Genomic DNA, 8,049 nt, shown 5'->3' with positions numbered 1-8,049 from the left:
TATTTGTAACTCCCTTCTCTGACAGTGAGGAAGCTGGCTCTTACCGTCCATGCTGTATTTACTCATTTGCGCGTTCCTGTTTGTAACCAGTATGCTACCATTACTGGCCTGCTGTTCCACTAGGTCACCTTTCTTGCTCAGGTTTCAGTCCCGTGGGCTCTTGCCTCCTCACTGCCCTGATTCTGCACCATGTACCATATTGTTTTTGAGTGTGAATTCCTTTGACAGTCGGGAGTTCTAGCTTTCTACATGAATCCTATGTAGCTAGTAGGTGTACAAGAGCCTCGGCGCTACTTGTGTTTAGGGTGTTATCATGTCTGTCTTTATATCTATGTTCATGGCTAGCTTTCTGTTAAGCATGAAGATGAAAGAAAGAAAAACAAACCGAGTATGCGCATGCACACACATTTTAAGTTGTATATGTTTGACATTCAGGTCTGCCTTCTAATAGATGCCTTGTACGTTATAAGATTTTGATAAATGTTTATTAGATTTAAAATTTTGTCAGAATAAAAAAATATTTGGTGTCTTTAGTCGATAACCTGATTCATACCTTTGATTTTTTTTAGTTGAGTTTTGCTTCCCCATATTTACAAATGCTGAGCTGGTTTGACTTGGGTACAAAAGTGATTTATTTGGTTCATATATTTACACATAATGAATTTCACCCTTTTTAACATCCAGTTCTCTGAATTTCAAAACATGCATAGATGTGCGTAACCGCTGCCACAGTCGAGATAGAAGACAGGTCCACCCTACCCCAGAGTTCCCATTTCCCTTTTTAGTTAACACTTCCCCTTATTCCACAACCTTTGCCAAACACTGATCTGTTTTATGTCCCTGTGGATTTGCCTTCTCCAGAATGTCATATAAATGGAATTATTTTGAGTCTGGCCTTTTTCCGCTAGCATAATCACTTACCTTTCATCCATGTTGTTTAGTGTTGTCGAATAGTATTCTGTTGTATGCATGTCCCAGAGTTTGTTTACCCATCCGCCAGTTGAAGGACGTTTGGATTATTTCCAGTTTGTGACCATTAAGAATAAACTTGCTGTGAACATCGCAGCACATGTCTTTGTATGGACATATGTTTTTATTTCTCTTAGTTAAATGCCTAGAAGTGGAATTGCTGGGTCATATAGTAAGCATATGTTTATAAGAAACCATGAAGCTGTTTTCCAAAGTAGGATACCATTTTCCACTCCCATTAAAAACGTGTAAGACATTCATTTATTCCATGTCCTCACCACAAACAGTAATATGATTTTAACCATTCTGGTGAGTGTATAGTAATATTTACTTTTTGTTGTCATTTGTTATCTTTTGTTTTGCATTTCCCTGGTGACAAAATGATGCTGAATATTTTTTTGCATGTGTGCTTATTGGCCATTCATATATACAGTCTTTTCTGAAGTGTCTGTGCAAGTCTTTGACTCCGTTTTTTAATTGGTTTGTCTTCACATTAATGAATTGCAAGACTTGTCTATATAATATGGATAAAAGTCCTTTGAGATAGATTTGTGTTGTTTAGATCTTCTGTGTCCTTACTAGTTTTTTGTCTAGCTGTTTTATTACTTATTCATTAAATATCTATGATTGAGGATTTATTTCTCCCTTTACTTTTGTCAGTTTTTGCTTCATTTGGTTGAAGCTTTTTTATTAGGGGCATCTACGTTTACAATCATTATAGCTTACTAATGCATTGACTCTTTTATTAACATGAAATGTTCTCTTTGACCCATAATACCTTTTTTCCCCCCAGAATTCGACTTTGTCTGATACTAATATAGCTACTTCAGTTTCCTGAGAGTGTTTTCAAACACGGGAAATAATAGAGAATATCTGTATGCTGATAGAGAAATTTCTATCGGAGAGGGAGGGAGCAGTGAAATGTGGAGGTGTGGTGGGGAGGTATTACTCTATGAACAAAGCCCTCAGGCAAGAAGTCGCATTCACAGCTAGATTCCCCCGTGTGTGATTTCAGGCAGGAAGAAAGAAAGGATGGTTGCAGATACAAGCAGATTTTTAGAGTTGGATATACCTTAGATTTATTTAAAAAATCTAGCCGTAGTGTTCCAGAAACCACTAATCAAAGAAACGTGGTTTCAGTTCTTATTATCAACACATGAGGGTGGTAGTTCAAATGTCGCTGATTCTTCACATAATTGAATTGCGGTTAATGGGTTAATAGTAAGTGGCTGTATGGAACATCATTAGGCCCTGGGGTTGTGGCCCTTATGTTAGCGTCCTGAATCTCCCTTGTCCTGAAAAGTTTTCATTATATACTGTCTGGTTTTCTGAAGTAGTCTGCAAATTGAGCGTATTTTCCAGTGAGGTTCAGGATATGGAAGTGTCTTGGGGATGTGAAATCCATTTTGCTGGAGGTTCATGGGATGTCAGGGAGTCTGAGGTCGGGTACTGCAGCTAAGTCTCCGCACATGTGAAAACTTTAAACATAGATTATCTTTATTTGAATGTAGTTTAAACTTTTTAAGTTATTTTCTCTCCTAAATTTTGTTAACTCCCTACTTTGATTTCATATCTAAAATTGTGATTCTTAAAGGGGCGTAATCTTCAATTCAAGGAAACAGTTGGAAATGATATCAGTAGGCTTCTACTATTAATAAAAACACAGAGAATTGTTTTTAAAAAGAACTCTACTTTGAGCATTTCTGAGGAGGCCTGGACATTGTTCATTACTAGGATTGAAAAATTGTCCATATTCCTCAGATACAGGGACAATCAGTGTAGTCCACCTCCTTCCTTCAGTGGCTGATTCGGGAGTGGGCATGTTACCCAGATCAACCCCAGCAGAGTCGTCCTGGGACGTTTTTGCAGAGCACGTGGGCGAGAGTTCCCCCTTTTTTCCCCACTGGGGTCTCTAAGAGGATGGGATATAACTCGGGGGTTACTAGAATTCTTGACCCTATGGGGAGAGAGGCTGCCCTGGTAATGGAGCCAATACTGAGCAAATCTGAGGTCACACACACACACGCACACACACACAGTCATTCCTACAGATACCAAGCGATTTGCAGAGCACGTGGGCGAGAGTTCCCCCTTTTTTCCCCACTGGGGTCTCTAAGAGGATGGGATATAACTCGGGGGTTACTAGAATTCTTGACCCTATGGGGAGAGAGGCTGCCCTGGTAATGGAGCCAATACTGAGCAAATCTGAGCACACACGCACACACACACACACACACAGTCATTCCTACAGATACCAAGCACGCTCTCAGTCTGATCAGATTGACTCAATTAAATAAACCAGTAAGTTACTTTAAAAAAGTCAATTCAAATTGTTTTTTTTCTGTCTCTTGCAGCTAAAACAGCCATTATTAATACATTGCATATATTTTTAAAGACCTAAGTCAAAATATAGTAAAGAGCGAGATTCAAAGAAAAGCACCCACCCTGTAGAAAGAGTCCACCATGCACGTACTCTGTTCTGAGACCTTCTCTCCCTCTCAGGAACGCTTCCTCAGGGCTCGCTTTCCCAGATTTGTTTCTACCCAGCTTCTTGCTTGACTTATAAATAATTGCTCCTGAGCTTTGGAACTTGGTGTTATGTTCTGCCAGATTCTCTTCCCTACCTCTCTGCTCATTTCTGGCTTCAAAATATCCATCACCTTGCTCTTGAGGTCGCTCTAGTGAGTTCTGCTGTGTCCTGTGAGCCAGCTTTCCTCTAAGGGACGCATTTGCTGTCCTAGCAACCAGGTGCGGAGGCTTGGCTGTCCCGGAGTCAGGCTGTGGTTGGTTAGTGCCTTGTGGGGACCACGTGGAAGAGGAAGGAGGCGCATGGTACAGGACACCCATAGTCCTGTTTCCAATCCTGTGATCTTTTAGGAGCAGAGTCCAGAGACCCTAAGGCCTGGCGACTCACATTCTGTTCCCTTCCCCTCCTGCAGTCCCGGCCTGCGTGGCACCGTGGAAGACCCCTGGACAGATACAGATCATTTTGCAGGAGCCCTTTGTCCTTTTTTCTTAAAATACTTCAAACAATATTGAGCCATTTTTAAAGGGCATTAGTTTTCCTTATTGCAGTCACAGAGAAATAGAAAGAGGGAGACAGATTCTGCTGTTCTAAGTTGTTAGAGACCTGTTCTTGGGTTAGTGTGATCTAAGCCCAGAAAGAATTTGCAGTGGCCTGAAAATGGTTTATCATGGAAGGGATCGTCAGGGGAGATTTAAATGGTCAAAAAGGTCAGCAGGCACGGAGAAGGTCAGGGTCCTTGAATGGTAAGTCAAAGAACAGAGCCAGCTTCTCTAGGGAAGAGAAATTCACGGAAAGTTTGTTTGGTAAGAAGGTAATTTAATTAGATTTTTTATTTCTAGAAATTTGTAGGATGGTGGCATCGAGAATACCAGGGACTTTGTGGAGATTTAGGAGTGCTCGTCAGAAGAACACAGTGAAGGGCTCGGTGAAGCGGCGTGTTCAGCAGTAGGAAGAGTCGGCTGTGGTTGAGAGTTTGAAAGGCCTTGGAAAAAGCGGTAGCAGGTGTCAAAAAGGAGACCAGGGACGGGAACTGCTTGGAGGGGAGAGACTAGGGTGGTTAGTGATGCTTTGAGTTTAAAGTGGTAGTACCACGTGGAGACTGGATTGTGGAAGACACTGTTAGGTGCTCCATTAAGTGCTGGTTGATTAGTGCCTGGTGGTGACCACACAGAAGAGGAAGAACGGTGAGCAAACAGGCAGAAAGATCCCTGCCCTCGTGGAGCTTCTCTGGGAGAGACGTGATAATGCAATACCAGGTATTAGAGACATGATAATAAAATACCAGGGGTAGCATGATCAAAGTGACAGGTACTGAAGAAGGAAAATAAATAAGGAAGAGACGTGGGAGTTTGAGGAGGCGATTGAGTTTTTAGATAGGGCGACCCAAGGAGCCCTCATCCAGAAGGTGACTTTGCGTAAGAACTGAAGGAAGTGAGGGAGTTAGCTTGTGGAAAGCTTAGGGGACAGTAAATATGAGCCCGATGTGTTTAAGGAACAGCAAAGAGGCTGAGGTGGAGACTAGTTACAGAGGAGATCCGAGGGCTGGTGGGGTTGGGGTACCGCTCGGGTAGGGCCTGTGTACCGTTAGCATTCGGGTTTCGGCTCCGATGGAGGTGGAAAGCCTTGGAGGAGTAAGAGGATTGATGTAGGACTGATGTTTCACGGGCTCACTCGGGCTGCCACGTTAGCATGAACTGAACGGGGAGGAGTAGAAGACCCCTTATGAGGCTGTTGCCTCATCCAGGTGAGAGATACGTTGGAGCCTAAACCAGCGTGGTGGCCATGGTGGGAATGAAGGTGGAGCTGCCAGGCCGAGCCGACCAATGTGATGGTGGGGTGTGTGTGTGTGTGTGTGTGTGTGTGTGTGTGTGTGTGAGAGAGAGAGGAATTTATTAATTTAACGATCTATAAGTTTAACAGGCTTTTTGGCCTGAGTAACCAGAAGAGTAGAGATAGTTTGTTCTGATTTTCTAAACTAAATAGAAGGTACTTTGAGCGTGAACTACCTTAGGCAAACAAAGGTCCCACTAACAGATATGCCTTCTGTAATATGTCTTTAAAACGATAGTGTTCGTGGTCATATTTTATAATGAAAGAAGCTATTGGCAAGCCTTGTCAGGAACTCCCTGTGGAAATATCAATTGCTTTTCTTGGCTCTAAGGTATTTCCTGAACAGTGTATTATACTTTGTCCCAAGTGTGCCATTAAGGGATTTGCAAGTTTGTTAAAACATGTGTGGCAAGTGAGTGCTGTCACTTAAGCCTTGTCAGAGGAGCCAAGAAATGAGAATCAGCTCCTAGGTGGACGTGGACGTGCATTAGCTCCGAATCACAGGCCCAGGTAGTGGGGTTGGCAGGGCTTGTGTCCTGTGCACGAAGACTTCAGCTGACACTGTCCTAAACAGCCCTCTCAGTACACAGGGCCTGTGGGTATAGACGTATGTAAATCTTTTGGAAAAGCTCCATTATACCAAGTCGATAGCAGCCCCCTATCCCAGGGACATGGAACAGAATTGATTTGCTGGAACAGAATTTTCCAGTGCTAATATAGACTTGCTCTTTTTATAAAATTTAGAATAGCACTCTTCCATGGTAGCTTTTATGTTCAAGGAGGGGCTTTTCTGTATCAGTAAATGGGGAAACTGAAATGTTTCGCACCTGGAGTTTGCGGGTAAGCCGCACATGCTGGGAATGTTACTTGGCATTTTTGTCTAGGAGTCCATTGGAATGGTTTGGTTACAGGGACTCTCTTCTGTTGCTGTCCTGTTTTGAAATGCATTATATTAATTTTAAAAGGAAGGAGAAATTTTAATGACTATTAAACAGTTTTGAAGTGACCAGATTCTTGATCCTGGAAAGACTGAGATGCTATTTGCAGTTGCTCTAACCTGTAGCTCTGAAGTTAGAAGTTTAGAAATTTCCCCGCTTTCTAAGAGACAGGTCGGTACTTCACGACCCTGTAGGAACCAGGAAACGTCTCTGCAACTTGCCACAGATCTAGGCATTCTCTTCTTTATCCAGGCACTCGTGACTTTTCTTACTAAGACCGTTGTTTTCATATTGGGGAACAGTGAACTTTGTGGTTATTTTGAGTTTATATTCAAACCGGAGTTATAATACAGATATGAAGGTCTAGAATTATTTTAGAAAAATGTTTTTATTTAAATGGCTTCCAGTTTTATTCATTTGCACTTGTATTTATATTTGCTTCTTAGGGTGATAAGTGTCAACTATGATAAAATGACAGGTGACTCTGTCCTGGTCTCCAGACATAGTGCGTTAACGGGGGCGATGCAAGGTCATGCCGACAAGCATCCGAGCGTCGCCGGCTCCTGCTGCTTGGTAGTTATTCTATTCTCGTCTTGTAATTTTTTTAAAGAATCCTTCTTTTACTGCTGATTCAACTCTTCCTCATTCTCTTCAGAAGAAGAGAAAAGGAAACCAGTATTTCTTGAGCATGTGTTAATACTAGGCATTTTGGGAGCCTCTGGGGAATATAAAAAATGAATGTGACATGGTTTGCTGTCTAGTGGGAGAGAGAAATATGCAAAGCAAGTAAATGGAATATAGTCCAATCAAGAAACCTTATAATGAAAGAATAGTTAAGGAATAGCAGTGAAACAAAGGGAGGAAACGGAACATTTCTTAAGAGAGGGAGGTTATTCAGAGAAGCAGTCACAGAAGAGCTGGATCCTGAATTTCGACAGCGTATTTGCCCGGCATGCAAAAGATGCAGAGGCCTTTCCTGCAGTGGCCGTGAGTGGTGGGAGCTGTATGTGCAAAGCTCACTCTGAATCTGTTTGCAGGAAATCCTGTAAGAGTGTCCAGGACCATGAGCACTAGACTTTGAGCCCTAGATCTGTGTGCATGTCACAGCTCTGCCATGTCATAGCTGTGGGATTGTGACGTGTCTGAACCGGTTTTCCGCTGTGAGATAGAGATCATTATTCTTCTGTGTATCACTCAGGGTCATTGTGTGGATCAAGTCAGTTAATGTATGTAAAAGCACAGGGAAGGTTATACAATATGAATATGAAGAGTGACCATAAAGGTCTTAGCGTTCATTATGATTAATATGGTCATGATTATATTTAAATTCTCTCTCCTTCACTAACTCCTCTTCTGGTTGCAGCCCCTTCATTTGTGCCTTTTCCCAGCCCTCTGCTCTCAGCTCCTCTCCTCAGTCCAGCCTGGGCCCCGGGACCCCTTTGCTTAACTGCCAGCCGCCAATGTTAATTCCCCCTTCGGGATTTCTGTCCCCCAGTCCCCGCTTCTCATCTCACACCCGACATTTCCAGCTGCCACCTGCAGGGTCCTTATCGCCTTGGGCTTCTTGGGTCTAAAGACCAAATTTGTTTGGTTAAGCTCCAAATTCGGTGGTTAAGCTCCCACCATGTTCCCGGCACCTGTGCTACGAGCTTCTCCTATGTTATCTCAGGATACTGTGGCCCCCATTTTAAGGATAATGAAACTGAGATTCCAGGAGATTAAGTAACTTTCCCGCAGTGGTTTGGCCGGTAAGCGGCAGAGCGAGATGCGGACGGCGGTGCTGAC

General features: G+C 42.8%; 1 protein-coding gene across 1 annotated transcript in view; it reads left to right on the top strand.

The window, feature by feature from the left end:
* The window catches only part of DIS3L2 (DIS3 like 3'-5' exoribonuclease 2), a 273,001-nt gene that overhangs the window by 64,819 nt on the left and 200,133 nt on the right, over window positions 1–8,049 (top strand). The gene's annotated exons all lie outside the window — the stretch shown is intronic.

This window comes from Pteropus alecto, unplaced genomic scaffold, assembly GCF_000325575.1.
Source record: "Pteropus alecto unplaced genomic scaffold, ASM32557v1 scaffold110, whole genome shotgun sequence".
NCBI lineage: Eukaryota > Metazoa > Chordata > Mammalia > Chiroptera > Pteropodidae > Pteropus > Pteropus alecto.
This window is presented reverse-complemented; position numbering and strand designations above follow the sequence as displayed.